This window comes from Aegilops tauschii, chromosome 4 (assembly GCF_002575655.3).
Source record: "Aegilops tauschii subsp. strangulata cultivar AL8/78 chromosome 4, Aet v6.0, whole genome shotgun sequence".
In the NCBI taxonomy this organism is placed as follows: Eukaryota; Viridiplantae; Streptophyta; class Magnoliopsida; order Poales; family Poaceae; genus Aegilops; species Aegilops tauschii.
The window spans coordinates 368,485,599-368,508,662 of NC_053038.3; positions in this window are offsets into that span (position 1 = coordinate 368,485,599).

Consider the following 23,064-nt stretch of genomic DNA (forward strand, 5'->3'; position numbering starts at 1 on the left):
ATAAACGGGACATGGATGCAAGGTTATTGTAGGCTTGTGGGACATGAAGAACATCTTTTATAACTAGATCACGTTTAAGAGTAGGGGAATTAATAGATGCTTGACCAATGTGACGAATATCCATACCTCCACCGCTTGCGGTATAAATTTGATCATTGCCGAAGTATCTCTCCCTCATGGAGAGTTTTTCAAGATCATTGGTGACATGATCAGTGGCCCCCGAGTCGGCGGACCAGACCATGCCATCACCTCCTTGCTCTCTGACCGCAGCGGCGACATGATGAGCATCAGGGACATAGTCTTCATCTTAACGATGCCAACAGTCCATGACCTCTAATACGCCCATTTTGCATCATGCTTTTATATCGATATTTATTGCATTATGGGTTGTTACTACACATTATGTCACAATACTTACGCCTTTTCTCTTATTTTACAAGGTTTACATGAAGAGGGAGAATGCCGGCAACTGGAATCCTGGGCTGGAAAAGGAGCAAATATTAGAGACCTATTCTACACATCTCCAAAAGTCCTGAAACTCCACGAAAGTCAGTTTTGGAATATATTAAAAATATTGGACGAAGAAAGCACCAGAGAGGGGCCACCCACTGTCCACGAGGGTGGAGGGCACGCCCTACCCCCTGGGCACGCCCCCTGCCTCGTGGGCCACCTGGAAGCCCCCCGATGCCCACCTTCTGGTATAAGGTGTCTTTTGCCCTGGAAAAAATCATAAGGAAGCTTTCGGGATGAAGCGCCGCCGTCTCAAGGCGGAACCTTGGTGGAACCAATCTAGGGCTCCGGCGGAGCTGTTCTGCCAGGGAAACATCCCTCCCGGAGGGGGAAATCGTCACCATCGTCATCACCATCGATCCTCTCATCGGGAGGGGGTCAATCTCCATCAACATCTTCACCACCACCATCTCCTCTCAAACCCTAGTTCATCTCTTGTATCCGATATTTGTCTCAAAACCTCAGATTGGTACCTGTGGGTTGCTAGTAGTGTTGATTACTCCTTGTAGTTGATGCTAGTTGTTTTATTCGGTGGAAGATTATATGTTTAGATCCTTTATGCACATTAATACTGATAACCCACAAGTATAGGGGATAAATTGTAGCCTCTTTCGATAAGTAAGAGTGTCGAACCCAACGAGGAGCTAAAGGTAGAACAAATATTCCCTCAAGTTCTATCGACCACCGATACAACTCTACGCACACTTGACGTTCGCTTTACTGGAAACAAGTATGAAACTAGAAGTACTTTGTAGGTGTTTTTGGATAGGTTTGCAAAATATAAAGAGAGCGTGAATAAAAAGTAGGGGCTGTTTAGATGAACACACAACTAAGTTAGTTTTAGTAAAGAGCTTGTTGTCACGAGAAAGTTATTTGTCCCTAGGCAATCGATAACTAGACCGGTAATCATTATTGCAATTTTATTTGAGGGAGAGGCATACGCTAACATAATTTCTCTACTTGGATCATATGCACTTATGATTGGAACTCTAGCAAGCATCCGCAACTACTAAAGATCATTAAGGTAAAACCCAACCATAGCATTAAAGCATCAAGTCCTCTTTATCCCATACGCAAACAACCTACTTACTTGGGTCTGTGCTTCTGTCACTCACGCCACCCACCATAAGCAAATCATGAACATATTGCAAACCCTACAGCGGGAATCCCTCACGCTTGCGCGACACGGAGAGCACCATAGGACAGCACCAATAATAAAACATGCAACTCAAACCAATCTTGATCATCAAATAACCCATAGGACAAAACAAATCTACTCAAACATCATAGGATAGCCATACATCATTGGGAAATAATATATAGCGTTGAGCACCATGTTTAAGTAGAGATTACAGCGGGTAAGAGAGAGGTTACACCGCTGCATAGAGGGGGGAAGAGTTGGTGATGATGGCGGTGAAGTTGTTGGTGAAGATTGCGGTGATGATGATGGCCCCCGGTGGAACTCCGGTGCCACCGGAAGCGAGGGGGAGAGAGCCCCCCTCCTTCTTCTTCTTCCTTGACCTCCTCCCTAGATGGGAAAAGGGTTTCCCCTCTGGTCCATGGTCTCCAAGGCGTGGGAGGGGCGAGAGCCTCTCCGAGATTGGATCTGTCTCTCTGTCTCTCTCTGTTTTTGTGTTCTCCTCTTCTGCCCTTTCACCGTTTCGTGTATATATGGAGATCCATAACTCCGATTGGATTGAAACCTTCGTCATGATTTTTTTAACCAAAAATAAGCTTTCTTGCGGCCGAAGAAGGGCGTCAACCGCCTTACGGGGTGCCCACGAGGGTCCAGGGCATGCCTGCCCCCCTGGGGCGCGCCCCCTGCCTCGTGGCCCCCTCGGGCACCGTCTCGCGTTGATTTTACTTCCCAAAAATCATAAATATTCCAAAATAATTCACCGTCCATTTTTACCCCATTTGGACTCTGTTTGATATGGGGTTTCTGCGAAACATAAAACATGCAACAAACAGGAACTGGCACTGGGCAGTGGATCAATATGTTAGTCCCAAAAATAGTATAAAAAGTTGCCAAAAGTATATGAAAGTTGTAGAATATTGGCATGGAACAATCAAAAATTATATATACGATGGAGACATATCAGCATCCCCAAGCTTAATTCCTGCTCGTCCTCGAGTAGGTAAATGATAAAAAAGATAATTTTTGATGTGGAATGCTACCTAGCATAATCTTGATCATGTATCTAATCATGGCATGAATATTAAGACACGAGTGATTCAAAGCAATAGTCTATCATTTGACATAAAAACAATAATACTTCAAGTCTACTAATAAAGCAATCATGTCTTTTCAAAATAACAAGGCCAAAGAAAGTTATCCCTACAAAATCATATAGTCTGGCTATGCTCCATCTTCACCACACAAAATATTCACATCATGCACAACCCCGATGACAAGCCGAGCAATTGTTTCATACTTTTTACGTTCTCAAACCTTTTCAACTTTCACGCAATACATGAGCGCAAGCCATGGATATAGCACTATAGGTGGAATAGAATATGATGATGGGGGTTATGTGGAGAAGACAAAAAAGGAGAAAGTCTCATATCGACGTGGCTAATCAACGGGCTATGGAGATGCCCATCAATTGATGTCAATATGAGGAGTAGGGATTGCCATGCAACGGATGCACTAGAGCTATAAGTGTATGAAAGCTCAAACTGAAACTAAGTGGGTGTGCATCCAACTTGCTTGCTCATGAAGACCTAGGGCATTTGAGGAAGCCCATCATTGGAATATACAAGGCAAGTTCTATAATGAAAATTCCCACTAGTATATGCAAGTGATAACTCAAGAGACTCTCTATATGAAGAACATGGTGCTACTTTGAAGCACAAGTGTGGTAAAAGGATAGTAACATTGCCCCTTCTCTCTTTTTCTCTCATTTTTTTGTTTTTTTTGCCTTTCTCTTTTCTTTTTTTTCGTCCGGAGTCTCATCACGACTTGTGGGGGAATCACAGTCTCCATCATCCTTTCCTCACTGGGGCAATGCTCTAATAATGATGATCATCACACTTTTATTTACTAACAACTCAATATTACAACTCGATACTAGAACAAAGATATGACTCTATATGAATGCCTCTGGCAGTGTACCAGGATGTGCAATGATCTAGCGTAGCAATGACATCAAAAATGGACAAGCCATGAAAACATCATGCTAGCTATCTTACGATCATGCAAAGCAATATGACAATAGATGCTCAAGTCATGTATATGATGATGATGGAAGTTGCATGGCAATATATCTCGGAATGGCTATGGAAATGCCATGATAGGTAGGTATGGTGGCTGTTTTGAGGAAGATATAATGAGGTTTATGTGTGACAGAGCGTATCGTATCACGGGGTTTGGATGCACCGGCGAAGTTTGCACCAACTCTCGAGGTGAGAAAGGGCAATGCACGGTACCGAAGAGGCTAGCAATGATGGAAGGGTGAGAGTGCGTATAATCCATGGACTCAACATTAGTCATAAAGAACTCATATACTTATTGCAAAAATCCAAGTCATCGAAACAAAGTACTACGCGCATGCTCCTAGGGGGGTAGATTGGTAGGAAAAGACCATCGCTCGTCCCCGACCGCCACTCATAAGGAAGACAATCAATAAATACCCCATGCTCCAACTTCGTTACATAACGGTTCACCATATGTGCATGCTACGGGAATCACAAACCTCAACACAAGTATTTCTACAATCCACAACTACCCACTAGCATGACTCTAATATTACCATCTTTATATCGCAAAACTATTGCAAGGAATCAAACACATCATATTCAATGATCTACAAGTTTTATGTAGGATTTTATGACTAACCATGTGAATGACCAATTCCTGTCATCTCTCTAAATAGATATAAGTGAAGCAAGAGAGTTCAATTCTTTCTACAAAAGGTATTCCCACGCTCTAAAAAATATAAGTGAAGCAAAAGAGCATTCTACAAATGGCGGTTGTCTATGTAAAGAGAAACATGCAATCCAAACTTCAAATGATATAAGCGAAGCACATGAAGCATTCTATAAAGCCATACTCAAAAGATATAAGTGAAGTGCAAAGAGCATTCTATAAATCAACCAAGGACTATCTCATACCATCATGGTGCATAAAATAAAAAGTGAAAACTAAATGCAAAAGACACTCCAAGATTTGCACATACCGCATGAACGAAACGAATTTGAAAACATACCGATACTTGTTGAAAAAAGAGGGGATGCCTTCCGGGGCATCCCCAAGCTTAGACGCTTGAGTCTCCTTGAATATTTACTTGGGGTGCCTTGGGCATCCCCAAGCTTGAGCTCTTGCCTCTCTTCCTTCTTCTCACATCGAGAACTCCTCGATCCTCGAACACTTCATCCACACAAAACATCAACAGAAAACTCGGTAAGATCCGTTAGTATAATAAAGCAAATCACTACTCTAAGTACTGTTGAAAACCAATTCATATTTTCTTTTTGCATTGTGTCTACTGTAATATAGCTTTTCCATAGCTTAATCCACTGATATAAATCGATAGTTTCATCAAAACAAGCAAACTATGCATCAAAAACAGAATCTGTCTAAAACAAAACAGTCTGTAACAATCTGAACATTCACCATACTTATGATACTTGAATAATTCTGCCAAAATTAGGAAAAATACACAATTTGTATATCAAGACAGTGCAAAAAGAAGCAGAACCATTTGACGTTCCAGTAAAAACTTAAAAATCGCGCACTACAGCCAAAGTTTCTGCCCTGCACCGCACAAACCAACAAGCATTGTAAACATCCTAAAGGCAAACCTTGGCACATTATTTTTATTTTTTAAAACTTTATAAAAGCACACAACAGAAATAAATGACTCTATAAAACTTCCGGGTTGTCTCCCTAGCAGCGCTTTCTTTAAAGCCATTAAGCTAAACATATAGTGCTCAAGTAATGGATCCACCCGGATCCCAAGGTATATCAAAGCCAATTTGAATTAGCAATGATTTGTAATTTAGTAGTGAGAACAAAGCAACATATATCATGTAATGACGAAGTCTAACTCTCTTCCTATGCATCGGCATGTCATAAAAGAACAATTCATGCACACATAGTAAAGGCCAATGCATAGTATAAGCAGTTTCTTGCAATTTTGTCATGTGGGAAACATAGAGAGGTGGAGATATAGTTCCTCTCTCATAATAATTGCAAGTAGGAGAAGCAAGCACATGCATATTATATCTATCAAAATCATCATGTGTAATAGTAAAAGGCAACCCATCAATATAATCCTTAATAAGAGCAAACTTCTCCGATATAGTATAATCGGGAGAACTCAAAAAGATAATAGGACTATCATGCATGGGTGCAATAGCAACAATTTCTTGTTTAACATAAGGAACAATAGCAAGTTCATCTCCATAAGCATCATTCATATTGGCATCTTGGCCACAAGCATAGCAAACATCATCAAAAAGGGGTATTTCAAGAGAATCAACGGGGTCATAACAATCATCATAGCAATCATCCTTCTGTAAGCACGAAGGGAAAGTAAACAATGTATGAGTTGAAGAGTTACTGTCATTAGAAGGTGGGCACGGGTAGCTAATCCGCTCTTCCTTCTTTTGTTCTTCGCTCTCCTCCTCATCTTTTCATCCAATGAGCTCACAGTTTCATCAATTTCTTCTTCCATAGACTCCTGCAAAGTATTAGTTTCTTCTTGGACAGCGGAGACTTTCTCAATAAGTGCATTAATATCAGAATTGTATTCATAATTCTCATAGCAATATTTGAGGATAGCTAAATTTCCAGGTCTATAAACAGCATCATCAAAATCTTCAAACTCTTTAAACATAGATTCAATTTCATAAGCACCCATAAAAGCAACAAATTCTTCTATTTGTTCCACATCATAGTAATCATATATACCATTAGAATAAGAAGCTAAGGTTTTATTATCATTAAATTTGCATGAAAAGGGAAGGTGTGGAGCCTTCATCCTAGAGCAACAAGTATAATCATAACTCAAGCATACTTGCCGAGCATACCACTTCAATATATAAATTTGATCCCATAATAGGTTCCCTTTTTGTGTCAAGCGATAATCCCTAAAGTATTCACGTTGATCCAACGTTACTCCCATTACAAAATTGAATGGGGTTTTCTCTGGATTATCAAAGCAGTACATAATATCTGTCACATAACGAGCATCGAGGGTTTTAGGAGGTTCCTCATCTCCATGAGTAGCAAGTACACCTAATTTTTTTGGTATTTCGTGTTCCATATCCATAACTAAAGATAAAGAACAACTAAGAACAGCAAATAAAAATTACTTAGTGATAAAGAAAACAAGCACACACGAGAATATTCACCCCACGCTATTGCTCCCCTGCAACGGCGCCAGAAAAAGGTCTTGATAACCCACAAGTATAGGGGATCAATTGTAGCCTCTTTCGATAAGTAAGAGTGTCGAACCCAACGAGGAGCTAAAGGTAGAACAAATATTCCGTCAAGTTCTATCGACCACTGATACAACTCTATGCACACTTGACATTCGCTTTACCGGAAACAAGTATGAAACTAGAAGTACTTTGTAGGTGTTTTTGGATAGGTTTGCAAGAATATAAAGAGAGCGCGAATAAAAAGTAGGGGCTGTTTAGATGAAGACACAACTAAGTTATTTTTAGTAAAGAGCTTGTTGTCACGAGAAAGTTATTTGTCCCTACGCAATCGATAACTAGACCGGTAATCATTATTGCAATTTTATTTGAGGGAGAGGCATAAGCTAACATACATTCTCTACTTGGATCATATGCACTTATGATTGGAACTCTAGCAAGCATCCACAACTACTAAAGATCATTAAGGTAAAACCCAACCATAGCATTAAAGCATCAAGTCCTGTTTATCCCATACGCAAACAACCTACTTACTCGGGTCTGTGCTTCTGTCACTCACGCCACCCACCATAAGCAAATCATGAACATATTGAAAACCCTACAGCGGGAATCCCTCACGCTTGCGCGACACGGAGAGCACCATAGGACAGCACCAATAATAAAACATGCAACTCAAACCAATCTTGATCATCAAATAACCCATAGGACAAAACAAATCTACTCAAACATCATAGGATAGCCATACATCATTGGGAAATAAGATATAGCGTTGAGCACCATGTTTAAGTAGATATTACAGCGGGTAAGAGAGAGGTTACACCACTGCATAGAGGGGGGAAGAGTTGGTGATGATGGCGGTGAAGTTGTTGGTGAAGATTGCGGTGATGATGATGGCCCCCGGTGGCACTCCGGCGCCACCGGAAGCGAGGGGGAGAGAGCCCCCCTCCTTCTTCTGCTTCTTCCTTGACCTCCTCCCTAGATGGGAAAAGGGTTTCCCCTCTGGTCCATGGTCTCCAAGGCGTGGGAGGGGCGATAGCCCCTCCGAGATTGGATCTGTCTCTCTGTCTCTCTCTGTTTCTGCGTTCTCGTCTTCTGCCCTTTCACCATTTCGTGTATATATGGAGATCCATAACTCCGATTGGATTGAAACCTTCGCCATGATTTTTTTACCAAAAATTATCTTTCTTGCGGCCGAAGAAGGGCATTAACCACCTTACGGGGTGCCCACGAGGGTCCAGGGCGCGCCCCCTGCCTCGTGGCCCCCTCGGGCACCGTCTCGCGTTGATTTTACTTCCCAAAAATCATAAATATTCCAAAATAATTCTCCGTCCATTTTTATCCTGTTTGGACTCCGTTTGATATGGGGTTTCTGTGAAACATAAAACATGCAACAAACAGGAACTGGCACTGGGCACTGGACCAATATGTTAGTCCCAAAAATAGTATAAAAAGTTGCCAAAAGTATATGAAAGTTGTAGAATATTGGCATGGAACAATCAAAAATTATATATATGACGGAGACGTATCAAATACCCCTCTGATTATGAACATGAATATGATTTGTGAGTAGTTACATTTGTTCCTGGGGACATGGGAGAAGTCTTGTTATAAGTAGTCATGTGAATTTGGTATTCGTTCGATATTTTGATGAGATGTATGTTGTCTTTCCTCTAGTGGTGTTATGTGAATGTCGACTACATGACACTTCACCATTGTTTGGGCCTAGGGAAAGGCATTGGGAAGTAATAAGTAGATGATGGGTTGCTAGAGTGACAGAAGCTTAAACCCTAGTTTATGCGTTGCTTCGTAAGGGGCTGATTTGGATCTATATGTTTCATGTTATGGTTAGGTTTACCTTAATTCTTCTTTCGTAGTTGCGGATGCTTGCGAGGGGGGTTAATCATAAGTGGGATGCTTGTCCAAGGAAGGGCAGTACCCAAGCACCGGTCCACCACATATCAAATTATCAAAGTAACGAACGCGAATCATATGAGCATGATGAAAACTAGCTTGACAATAATTCCCATGTGTCCTCGGGGGCGCTTTCCTTTATATAAGAGTTTGTCCAGGCTTGTCCTTTGCTACAAAAAGGATTGGGCCACCTTGCTGCACCTTGTTTACTTTTGTTACTTGTTACCCGTTACGAATTACCTTATCACAAAACTATCTGTTACCGATAATTTCAATGCTTATAGAGAATACCTTACTAAAAACTGCTTGTCATTTCCTTCTGCTCCTCGTTGGGTTCAACACTCTTACTTATCGAAAGGACTACGATAGATACCCTATACTTGTGGGTCATCAACCTCGTGGCCCGGTTTCTTGCATAATTGGCACCGAACGCGGTTGTTGGAGGAAGAACCGGAGGAGGCGTGATTGTTGTTGAAGCCGCCCCCTCCAGATTGGGCAGGAGCATTGTTGTTGGTGTAGCCGCTCCCGCCTGGTCGCGCGCCTGAACCGTTGCCGCGGCCGCGGCCGCCAGCGTTGCCGCTGTTGCGGCGGTTCCTCCCCTGGTGATCGCGCCCACGGCCAGCACCGCGGCCACGCGAGGCAGCATTGGCTGAAGACTGGTGCACATTCATTCCATAGAGAAGATTGAGGCGTGCGTCGAAGCTGAGAAGTTGTGTGTATAGCTCCTGGACAGACACGGGTTCAACCCGCGCAGCAAGGGCCGACATGACCGGGTTGTAGTCGAGGTCGGGGCTGGCCAGAACTTGGGAGACGATCTCGCCTCTTGACATGGGGGCTCCGGTGCAGGCGATCTCATCCGTGAGCATCTTGATCTTGGCTAAATACTCTGCCATGGACATGTTTCCCTTCTTTAGGTTTGTGAGTTCTATCCGAGTGTTGATTTCTTGCGCTTCGGTTTGGGCAGCAAACATGTCTTCGATCGCTGCCCACACCTCCGTCGGTGTCTGAAGAGTAACCACATGTGCTATAATCTCGCGAGACAGATAACCCATCAAAAAGCCCTGAACCTGTTGCTGCTGTGCATACCAGAGAACGCGGGCAAAATTGGCGATCTGGTCCTCCTAACCATCCTTGGTGATGGTGAGGGTTTCCGGTGGTGCCTGGATCGCCGGATCAAGGTGGTGGCCCATCTGTGCGCCCTTGATTTGGGGCAGCATGATGGCCTTCCACATGAGGTAGTTGCTCCTCATAAGCTTCTCCTGGGGGGTGATCCGATGGACGTGGCAAAGGATGGATTGGAGGAGGAGGACGGGGCAAAGGTGGATGTTGACGTGAGGGACGTGGCGAGGGCACTCATGGTGCTGGAGGTGGTGGACGTGGTGGAAGCGGTGGTCATGGCAATAGGTTGAAGGATGGCTTGGCTAGATGCGATCTCCTTTTGATCTTAGGAAGAAGTCGCTCTGATTACCATGTAAGATATTTGGGAAGCGTTAAACTCTTTGCTCAGGCCGCACTTATATTTATATGGGCAATGCCGTGGCATACAAGATGAGAGCGATCGATAGATCGATTACAGAAGGTCGGTAGAAAGAGTTGGAACAGAAGGAGAGATAGAGAAGGAATACAGGTTTAAACAAGAGTTCTATCTCTATACAATTATTCCAACAAAACGGACATCACCGAATAATGATAGACACGTTCAAATGTGTTCGCTGACATCCAGTGTAGCGAGTGTTATTAAAGCGGAGTCATCAAATATTTGTTCATGTCCAGGCTTCTCCGGTTGAAAACTTTTATTTATCTATATTTAACAGAACTTTTGGTCCCTCAAGCTCCCCCAAAATATAGACTTGGTCCCTCAAGCTCCCCCAAAATATAGACTTGGTCCCTCAATATTTTTTGGTAGACATTTGCTCCTTCAAGTCTCAAAATTGCTTACGCAAAAAAGACTGAAAAGCGGGTATGTTTCATCCAAAACCAGATTTTGACCACGTTGACAAGTTTTACCGCCACATAATCTGCTCCTAATGAACAGTAGTTTAGAAAAAAGAAAGGTAGCTGAAATTTTGAAACAATCCTATTTTTTTGGCATCCAATACGCTTGGGTGCGTAAGGAGCATGCAAATTTTTATGATGTTTGGACACTCGAGAAGCTCATGTCAGAAAAACCAATAAACCTACTCTAGGTGAACAGTAAACTTTTTAAAAATAGTAAAACACTTTCTAAAAAATCTGATTTTTTTGGCGCCCATGATACTTGGGTGCGCTACGTGCGTGCAAATGTTTTTGTCAAATGACATCAGAGGAGCTCCAGTAAAAAAACAAAAATTGGCTACTTTTTGTGAGGAAAAAATTATTTTTGTTCACAAGCTCCTTGAATGTCCAAAGATGAAGAAAATTTGCGCACACGTTGCGCACCGGAGCATATTGAACGCCAAAAAAGATTAGTTTTTTTTTACCTTTTTGCTATTTTTTAATGTACTGTTCACCTAGAGTAGATTTATTGTTTTTGTTTTGCAACGAGCACCTTTAGTGTCCAAAGACTATCGAAATTTGCACACACCTTGCACACTTGAGTAAATTGGGTTTTTGCATTTAAAAAAATTATTGGTCATCAAGACCAGATTATGTGGTGGTAAAACCCGGTCTACGTGGTCAAAATTTGGTTTTGAAAGAAATTTACCCGGTTTTGAGACTTGAAGGACCAAATGTCTAAAAAAAATCTATGGGACCAAGTCTATACTTTTAAGAAAATTGAGAGACCAAAAACATACCTTTCTCTATATTTAAATAGTTGCAAACCAATGCAACTACTACCAAAAGCATTGGATGTTCATCAAGCTTTATACGTTCATCGATCTCAAAAGTCACAATCCGTCAGCCTGTACCAAAGACCTCAAGGTTTGGCCTCCTTTTCACCATCCTTTGGGTAATGTGTTTGTACATGCTAGCACTAAAGTCTGGAACAAACTTCGTTGCGTCGAGATAAAAATTCGCGGCCTTCATGAACAACAACTTTTGCTCCTCAGAAGTGGCTTTGGTAGCAGTCTTCATCTCCTGGGCCTTAATATTCTTATCTTGCATCTCCATTAAGATGTCAAATATCTTCGCCTTGTTTTCCTCCTTCACCTCATTGCACTTGGAACATGCCTCCTCCTTCTTCTCCATGTGACCTCAAACTTCTTCGGCATCTTAGTCGCTCCCCCTTCCCTCTTGCTTCTCCTTCTCCATATCCCACTTCCTCCCCCTCGACCTAGCCACACAGGTGGCCAGTGCAAGCCCTCCAGTAGTTGGATCAACACCATCGTCCTCACCGGTGGCTTTCAATTTAGTGGTCTAGGGGGAATGGGCAATCTTGCCCACTTGCTTTCAACATGAACCAATAATTCATCAACATGAATGACTTTTTCTTGGTCTTGCGTTACTAGGCACATGCCCTGTTTGGCTAGCAATAGGAAAACAACATGATCAAAAACTTGCAACATAGAGCGAATAAATCCAATGAAAACACATAGAGCAACACGGTGCGAAACTTACGAGCTCGATGATTGGCATGCAACTTTGCCACCAGTTTTGCATTTGTGTGTACGTGCTGCAGTACTTGTTGACATCATGTTGAATGATGCATCATCGGTGGCCTAGCGACTTCACATTGCGGTTATAGATCACTTCTTTGTCATAGGGGGTAGTTATTTTGCCCATGATAAAAATCATGCACGATTTTCTAAAACCCCGAGCCTTTTTGCTCAATGCCATCCATCATATCAACACTCGTGCCCAACCATGCATCGCATAATAATTCATCTTCTTTCATTGAGTACGAGGCGTGTCTCATCTTCTTCTCATCCGGATGAGGCACGTGCGGCTCCACCTGCTAGGTGTCTAGATTGGGTGCCTCTTGCTCCGACTGCGGTGAGTAGTTGTCGTCTACTTGTTTGTCCCTGTGGCCACCACCATCATGGATCATGTTCATCATCTCCTCGTCGACGGTCTCCATCAAGCTTGGGAAGGCATTCCATGGAACAGTGACCGGGCACCACTGGACGAGGGCTCCTCTGAAGGAAACCATGACCGGACGAGCTGCGGCGACTACGTCTCCATGAACGTGTAGTCTATATTGATGTTGATGGCGTATGGTGGAAGGCGACTGAAGGAGGTGGAATGATGCGGTGATTGTGTCTTGGGCTAACCGTTTAGATGGTCGATGTAGTAGTATGGCAACTTGAACTGGGGGGTGGAAGGAGGAGGGTAGTCACTACAAAAAAATACACTTCTGTGATGATACGTGTTTGTCATAGTAGGTCACGTTTTCTGTCATGCATGTACATCCATGACAAATTTATGATAGAATCAAGATAGTCATACCTGTGCTGTCGTAGAAGTGTTCCGTGACATTACCAAAATTATCATCACGGAAGTGTCCACTTCCATGACGATAAATCGCGCGTCACAGAAGTGCTTTCGTCAAGGGTGACCGACACGTGGCATCCACCGTAACGGAACGCCGTTAAGCTATCGGGTCCGGTTTTGGATCCGATAACTCGTTAACAGCCCCGACCAATGGGGATTTTCCACGTGTAAAATCATCATTGGCTGGAGGAAACACGTGTCGGCTCACCGTTGGGACAGATGTCATCCACTCATTGGACCCAAAGTGCCTATGATACGTCGACACGTGGCACGGCCCAACAGAGGCCCATTCCTGTGAAAAGGCCGGCCCGTTTGACTTGGTCAAAAGGTGGCGGGCCGGCCCACGGCAAGCCTGTGAACGGCATGTTCGCATATAGCCCATTTACAGCCCGCTAACCCAGGGCCCGTTTATGGCCTATCCGAATTAGGCCCAGTAGCGTCATCTAGGCCGTCCAATATAATCCCAGCCCGTTTTAACTTCCGGCCCATGTATGGCCCATGACGTCTTTCGGCTCATATGAGGCCCTTATTACTCTCGGCCCATTAACGGCCCGTGGTAAAACTGACCCGTAATGAACAGTGTATCACTTTATACCCATTAACGGCACGTGGTGAAAATGGGCCGTAATGAACAGTATATCACTTTATACTCATTAACGGCCCATTATTCCGTTGGGCCATTTCCAACCTATGTTATCTTTCGGCCTTCTCGGGGCCCATTTATTCTTGGGCTCATTTCCACATTCGTTTACTTACAGCTCGTTACTGTCATTTTCTGCTTGTGGGCCAAATTCAGCCCGTGGTTACAGTCGGCCCGTTTGTGGCGCGATAATACGTTGGGCCGTTTTCATGTAAAAAAACCCGTTGGGCTGTTTTCATAGAGTTATCAAATACGGCCTATTAACGGCCCGTTATTGTCCATGAATAGTATGGCCCATGATTGGCGAAATGATTATACACCTCGTAGAAGGCCCATGGATCCTACGGCCCGTAAAAGGCCCATGAATCGTACGGCCCGTAGAAGGCCCATGGATCCTACGGCCCGTATAGAAGGCCAATGGATCCTATGGCCCGTAGAAGGCCCATGGATCATACGGCCCGCAGGAGGCCCATGGTTACAACAGTCCGTGTGTTGCCATGATTATTTTGGCCTAGTTTCCAAAGATAGGTTATTGTGGCCACTAGAAAAACACAGAAAAAGAACTTCAATGACTACAAGCAAACAACTAAACAAGACAATAAGGAAATAAATATGCAAGCAATTAACGCTAGCCTATTACCACTATTACACATATTACATCCACTGGGCATCAAAGTTCGTCACCAGTGCAAATATAGGGAACAAAGCAGCATATTACATACACTGGTCGTCAAAATTGGCCACCAGTGCAAATAAACGCGGCAGCAAAACAAGAGCATAACTGAAATAACTTCAGAAGAGCTCAAGAAACGTGGTATCCACCATGCTGTCAATAAGCTTAGCAAGCTTATTAGCTTTGTCCTGTTTGGCGCTAAAATCCTCCAATGCTTGCTGTTGCACCAGAAAGTATGCATTTGAATGCTCCAGGGACTTCCACAGTCCTTCCGCTTCTTGTCGCAGCACAGCTGATCGATGTCTTTCAGCTTGTAGTTGAGACTCAAGAAACCGAACTGATTCAGATAGTGAGTTTGAATAGCTTGTGCAAGCGGTAGTGGCCAGTAACTCCAACACTAAACCAAGACAGGACTTTGGGGTTGTCTCACTGTCTTCGACATAGTCTTCCTTAGCTGTTTTATCAGCTTTGTTGGAGAACAACAAGGATGTGTCACTATCCTGAACCTTATCTGCATTACTTCCTTTACCATTGCTTAATAAGGCACTCTTCCCCAATATTCTGTCAGCATTCTAAAAGAAGAAACAAGCAGACACATAACAGTTTAGCATGTACTAGTATATGAAACTCATTTCGGTGAACCAGTTCATTAGTAAGGTGGACAGGATTAAACTACCAAGTCTTCTATTGCCAAGTACTAGTACATAATAAAAGCATCAAACAAACATATATCTATGTCCTATGGTCACTGCATTGTCTTGCCAAATCAAAATAGAGACCCGGTTCAATTCATATCAATTCAAGACAAAGCAGCAGTGAAAGAATACAAAGCGTGGGAAACTACACGACACAACAAGATTTCAGATGGGTACCACGGGTCTACATGTACAACAACACTATTTGCTTTGTTGTGATGCTAGTAATGTGCATGATATGAGAAATCAACTGTATACACGACTGAAATTGAAATCAACAGAGCTATTGATAAGAGCAAGCCTGTTAAAGAAACATGCGTGAACATACCTGCTGTGCCATTGGATTTTTGATTGGATCCTTCAATTTAAAAATAAGTTTGTATGAGTAAATACAGTGATACAAGAGCAAAGCAGTATGCACGATAGCAATCATAGTTAAAAAAGGCGCGCCTAAGCAAGCGCTTAAGCGCGCCTAGGCTCTAGGCGTTGGCGAAACGCATTGCGCATAACTATGCTTAATCTGTGCATAACTGTGCATAAGCATGCACTTTGGTCAGTAAAGCGCAAGGCGGTGGCAAAACGCACAATTAACGCCTAGCGCTTTTTGGAACTATGATAGCAATGGAATCTTAAATTAGAACAGTTGTTCTTCAGGTTTAGGCACTTGTTCTACATGAACAGAGTACAGTAAGACGCAAGAATATAGTACTTAAAATAGAAAATGAGCTCATAGACCTTACCACATTCTTGGTTCGGGACCTGTACAGAACAAGGCGTTCCCAGTCATCGTCCAGTAAATGTGTCTCAGGAGAACGTAAGGGAATTTGATGAGTTTCTTTGCCGGTGAAGTACGTTTTCTTCAGGTAATTCTGATACTGCCACCAAGCATTCTTGAAGATAGCAGAGGTATTAGCACAGGTTACCTCATCCTGAGTTTCCAAATCGGTCCTTCTCTATAGAGAAAATGGGAAAATTTGCTGTATTATAACCATCATGGAGGTAGGATGTATGGAACAAAGCAAAGTAATTGCCATGAATAACATTACTTACACATAACTCCTGGAAAAACACCTGCAACTGGCATTTTCCTTCATCTTCGGTATAATATTTCCAAGATAGGAAGATACGCACATACGATTAACAACATCAAATGCGATAGATGCTAAAGTACGACTAGCTGGTTGTGCTTCCTCCACAGGAATAGGCGTACTAACTGGTGGAGTTGGGGTTCGTCGTGGTAGTACTGGCCCTTTGGGCACTGGAGCTGCCTTAGTAACTGCTCTTGTTTGGGAGCTCTATGGTGGAGATGGTGCTGTGTCAACAGGAACTGGGTTACTATCTGCTGGGGTTGGGGTTAGATTGGGTGAAGCTGGTTCTCTGTCCATCACAGTAGGGGTACAATCTGTGAGAGTTTGGGTTATGTGTGGTAGGGCTGGTTCTCGTGCATGTACAACCGGGGTGCTATCTCCACCAAGAGGTAGCACTGTTTTATTTGAAGACCGTGTTTTTAGTCCGCTAGATGTTGGCATCACCCGCTCCAATTCAAATGGTTGATAAACAGGAAACATAGTTAAATAGTTGACATGTATATTGTTTAACTAAAACGGATAGCATGACATAATTTCACATATATGATGTCTATCTGAACTGGATAGCATAGCATAACATAATTCAAAGATATGATGAATAACTAAAACGTCGTGCCAAGTTAGAGCATACACCTCGGTGGGGGAATAGGACTGGTCATCTGTCTCTGAATCCATCTCTGAGGAGCTATCGGGACCCAACAAGAGATCTGCTTCGACAGGTAGCACTGTCTGCTCTGAAGGCCTTGTTTTCACTCCAGATTTTTCAATCTCCCACCCAAATGGCTGATTCACAGGAAGAGTAGTTTAATGTACAAACATTGTCGACAAATGGAAATGTAATGAAGAAAAGGATGGGCAAGATATCATTCAAATATATGATGCCTGGTTAAACAGGATGGTATTGCACATTTCACATATATTATGGCTGGCTAAAAGACATGAGACTGCATAATTCCCATATATGATATAGAAACTAAACATGTGGCGACAGAACATGTCTAAACTAAGCAGATGACATATATGATGTCAAAAGTAGGCACTGCAAGGAAACATATGCATGATATGACTAACATCATCATGCCAAGGTAGAGCAAACACCTTGGGGGGTAAATAGGAGTGGTCAGCGGCGTCTGAATCTGCCTCAGAACAGATATCTTCCTCTGGATTACAATCTGGAGAGGGCTGGGGAGGGTTTGCCATTGTACCCACCATGGAGCGATGTCTGCATGACATTGTATTGCCGCGCAAAACTCTTCTCTTTTTCTCTACATGTTCAGCATGACTGTGTACAATATCTGACATGCATACGAAAAAAATATGGTGAGATTATGTAAGGAGAGCGTGAAAAAATTTATAGTGATGGTAACAACCAGTGGATGGATCCAAAAATAATGATAGCAGGCTGATGATTGCTTTAATTTATTAAAAAAGACAGATGATGATTGCTTTACTATTTGTTTCCCACCCAAGATGAACAACATAGGCATACCCTAGGTGAACCAGATATTAGACAGAGATACTATTCATTGCTTCCTCGATATGTGGCCCACAACTAATTTAGAACTCAAGTTTGAACATTAATTTGGACCTGACTTGGAGTCCAAGAGGTGAACAGGATGATAAAGTAGCAGGTAATTTTAAGCAATGCATAATATAAGCAGAATCAGAAGAGTGCGACCTCTCTTGTGGACCCGTGTACTCCTCAGGTTCATCTGCTGAGTCGATGATGGTGATGCCGTTGCGGTGGGTGCTGGCGGCAGGGAAGGAGATCAGAGGCGGCAAAAGACGGTCAGGAGTCGTGATGTCTGGTTTGGTGGATGTTTCTGTCGATGGAGCACCTCAGGTGAGGTGGACGACGCCGCGGCAGGAGCAGGACAAACCACACAAAGTTCCCTTCGACACCTACCTGCAACTGAAGTAATTCTGTAAGGGCTCATTTGGCTTGCATGATTCTAAAAACGCAGGGATAGGAAAAACACCGGAATAGGATAGGAACACATGGTAAACAGAGCATTTGTAAACACAGGATTTCTGTCAACTTGGGTGTTTGGTTTACAGGAATTGGAAGAGCAGAGGAATGCAAAGAAACATGGCCAAAATAAAGTGAAACCATATGAAAGCTTGTACAGTTAGAATGTTATTCTGCCACTAATGCACTTGGGCTTGTTTTCATGCATAGGATTTTGAAAAGTAGGTCCAGGTGGATGTTTTGCTTCATTCCTTTCAACAAAATGCACGAATAATTGAATAGTAGAGTGCCATTGGAAAATTCCCTATTGCTATGTTTCTCCGTCGAACCAAAATAGCCCTAGTGGATCGACATGAATGTATAGTAATAAGTGATGCAACAAGTGTACAACCTCTTTGCCGTAGCCGTGTCGACCTCAGCATCATTGGGTTGGTTGCTGAAGCAGTTGAGGCAGAGGTGGCTGTCGGAGGTGTGGAGGAAGATCTGAGGAATCTGTAGACGGCGTCCAGGGCACTGCTCTGTTGTGATGGATCGTTCTGTCGTTGGAGCAGCCCCGGTGAGCCGTAAGACGTCAAGGCTAAAGCAGCACAAGACAGACATCGTCAATCTCAAGTGGGATTCTAATAGAATCTCCAATAGATGATGTAAAATAGATGTAAAATTTACATCACCAAAAACCACCTGACTACAACAGATGAGGTCAAAACTGTTGACTCTGAACTTAACTGTCAAAACTGAAATTTACTGTGGAATCTGAATGTTACTGTCGAAACTGAACGCAATGGTAGCAGAGAGGCACTTGACATGTAGTTTAGGGAGGGCCTGCAGTTCATCTTCAACCTGCACCCCCCTGAGCCGCCAGCCACCACCGGCCGAATCGCCGGCCCCAGCGCCGCCTCGCCGCCCCGAAACAACTCCCCACTGCCAGTCCGCCGCCGCCCCGGCCTGCCTTATAGGCCCCCGCCCCCACCCTGAACCCTAAGATAGATAGTGGGGTACCTCTCCGGCAAGCCCCCGTCCCTGCTGCGGGTGGTTCTTCCTTAACTCCGGCGAGCCCCCCCCCCCACCCCCTGAAAATCGACTGACCCAAAAGTCGATTCAGTCGACTGAAGTGTAGCTAAATCAGAGCAGAGCAGCAGCACGAGCAGGGGGAGAGCAGCAGCGCGAGCGAGTGAGAGCCGGAGCAGTAGCAGCTGGGCGAGCGAGCGATCGAGCGAGAGTGGGAGCAGCAGCAACATCGTGAGCGAGCGAGCGAGAACTGGAGCAGCAGCAGCAGATCCGGCTGGTATGGCCGCCGCCGCCGAAGGGGCCTCGCATTGGGGGAGAGCCGCCGTGGAGATGTCGCCCGCGGCACCGGCTTCAAGGTAGCCGCTCCATGGGGGTGCGGGATGGAGCACCGTCGGCGCCGGGAGGTCGAGCTAAGGAGAAGGTGCGATGCGATGAGTGTACAACCTCTTTGGTGGCGCCGAGTAGGCCTCGGCTTCGTCCGAGGAGTCAGTAAGGATGCTGCGGTTTCGGTGGAGCAGGTTAAGGCGGCGCTATGGGGATGGAGCAGCCGCGATAGACGAGGCGATCATCGGAGCAGCTCCTTGGAGGTGGAGGACGGGGCGGCTAAACCGGCGGGACGACGAGATGGACGACGGATCCTCATCCGGGGAGGTGGACGAGGTACGTCGAGCTGTTGCGGTGGACGACGTCGTCGGGGAAGAGGCTCCGGCTGGGCAGCGGTGAGGTGGCAGACGGAGGAGGGTGGGGTTTCGCGGCTGGAGCGGAGAGGTTATGGCGGCCTGGGATTTCGAATGGCAAAAAGTAGGCAATGGGAGGGGGTGAACCATGACTTAGGGACGCGCTTGTCCAAAATGTAGGGTGTGTTACAAAAGTACCCCCCACCGATTTGAACTAGCGGCCCTTTCGGCTCAGGGTTAGAAGGGGTATTTTGCGAGTCGGGATTTGGCAGCTGGAGGGAGTTTTCGCGCGCGTTGTAATTTCAGGATAGCAAGGCGCGGGTTGTGAAGGCGTCAGTTTTGGGAGCACGGTATCTGAATTTTCGGGATATAACAAGGCGCGGGTTGAATTTTAGGGACAAGCCTAACGTGTAATATTGTACTTGTACGTACCAAATCAATTCACACTTCCCTCAACCAAAAAGAAAACAGAAAAAATAAAACTATTCACACCACACAAAGAGAGAGTCTTGCCCCGTTTTACTATAAAAATGCTATTCAAAGCTACTCCCTCCTTCCATCTATGTAGGGCCTAATGCATTTTTCAATGCTAACTTTGACCAAATATTAGAGCAATAATATATGACATGCAACTTACACAAAGCACACCGTTAAATTCGTCTGTGAAAGGTTCTTTCAATGATATAATTTTCACATTGTGCATGTCATGTACTATTAATCTTGTCAATAGTCAAAGGCGGTCTTAAAAAATGCATTACACCCTATATAGATGGAAGGAGGGAGTATGAATCCATGTTATGTCCAGTTAAATTTTTTCGCTTGCTGTATAATGGATGTAACCTACTCATACCAACATTTTAGTGCATTCCAAATGTCTATACTACTGCTGCAATTCGAACTGAATTTGAATTCGATTCTCTATTTCAATAAGAATCTATAATCATGATTGTTGCAAACTTCAACCATCATTCGTGTATTACCTTAATAACACACCACATGATTACTATAGAGATAGATATGAACTATGTGTACTACATGAACTCGAATTCTATTTTTTGAATACACTTGATGTTGATTCCAAATAATAGTACATTTGATGTACTAACTATATATTCATAATCTAAACCATGTTCCATACATGTACACCGTGTTTATCACACATAGTATAGTGCCCCGCCCCCTACATTATGACAAGTATTTAGACCTGAGCTGCAAAAGCCACACATTAGCCCAAATTATGATCAATGTTCTATATGTTATACGTGGTACTAGCAAGATGCCCATGCGTTCCACAGAACATCAACATGATCAAGGGGAGGCCTAATTTGCAAATATGGAGAGGGGTGTGGGTATCTTTTTTCAAAATTGTCATAGTTTCCTTCCTATCCGTCAGATATAAATCGGACGGCCTATATTGCAGGATGGCACCATCATCAACAACTTCATTTTTTATAAGAGTAGAGATAAAATATATTATATGTAGTATAACATGTTCATAACCACACCATGTGTATCACCGTTATATATATTCACACATGCGTCGGTTTAAAACACTATGATAAATTCTTCAAATATCTGAATTCGCTTTTTATAATGAAGTATGATCTCTATTCGTCTTTTATACCCACACAATCCTCTTATCTTTGTAGCTAGCTAGCGCTAACTTTCTCTCGTGCATGCAGACGCCCGCATCCTCTCACCCTCCCTCAACATTCTCTAGCTCCATCGCGCAAATTCGTCTTTTCACTTTAGGTCGTTTACCCACGGTGTGTGTAGGCCCCCCAGCTCCTTCTTTACGGCACACATCGATCGATATGCCTCTCTAGCCAGGTGTGCCTAGCACAAAACACAAGCTTCCCCTCTTCTCTTATCACCGTCCATGCCTCACTCCCATCACTCTTTTCATCGATCTCATACTCGCACACTCCTCCCCCCTCGATATAGTACGACTCTCGCACCACCTCCTAGATGCATCCCTCTCTCTATCCTTCTCCCCGTGCCTCATTTGCTTCTAACACACACATGCATGTACACCGATCGATCTCCCAACATATACCTAGGTCGACTTTAACTATGCCCCCCATCGATCGACGTACCTCACAAGTTATGTCTCTCCTTTCTCTGACAAAGGACGATTGATCTTACTATGTAGTTATGTCTGCTTACCACAGCCATATCGCCACCCCCTCATCATTCGTGCATGCCTCTTGACCCGTCTCTCACACGCACGTGCACAGACAGGCAGCCATCCCCTCTCTTATTGATATTGCAGGCGTGCCCTCCGGTTGTCTAGCAAGCCTATCCCACCATTTGTTAGAAGCAACTCCACTACCACCCCCTCCAACACTCTAGCTCTGTCTCTCTCCCAACCTTATTCCTCTCCTACACATATGCATGGATGCCGATCGATCTTCCTTAATACATGAGGTAGATCGATCTCCCTTAATACATGAGGTAGGCCTCTCTCCTCCTCCACACATATACCAGCCATTGTACCTCTATAGTTAATTAGGCCTCCCTCCCCCCCACCACCACACACCGATAGTCGAGCGCTGTAGGTAGGTATCCATGCCACAAAGACAAACTGTACCTGTCCCCTCTCACGTTCCAGTAGGCCAGCCACTCTATATCTTTGACGTGGGCGCACACAAATTCGATGGCACTCTTTATCGATCGCGCGCGCACACACACAGACATCATCCCTCTCTTTGATTCTATGGACACCTCAAGCCGATGATACCTCCACTCTCTTCTCGTGGATCGCCCCCTCTATATATATGATATATCCAGGACTCCATTTCACACACATTGCATATGTTACATTTTTTGATGGACCCCACCCCCCCCCAAAAAAACTCTCACGAACCCACACACTATATCTCTCTATGTTTGTATCTCTCTCACACAACCCCACGTAGGTGGTGTACGTATACAAGAAGAGAATAGGTGCACCGTGCACGTACTCACGCTTCGTGCCGAGCCACACCCGCGCGGGTACACGGTGGAGCTCATTTCTGTACGAAATGGCAGCCCACGTGAACGCGTGTAGCGGTTGTTTACCTACGGAGGTCGTGTACCACGCGTGCACGAAAAAAAGTT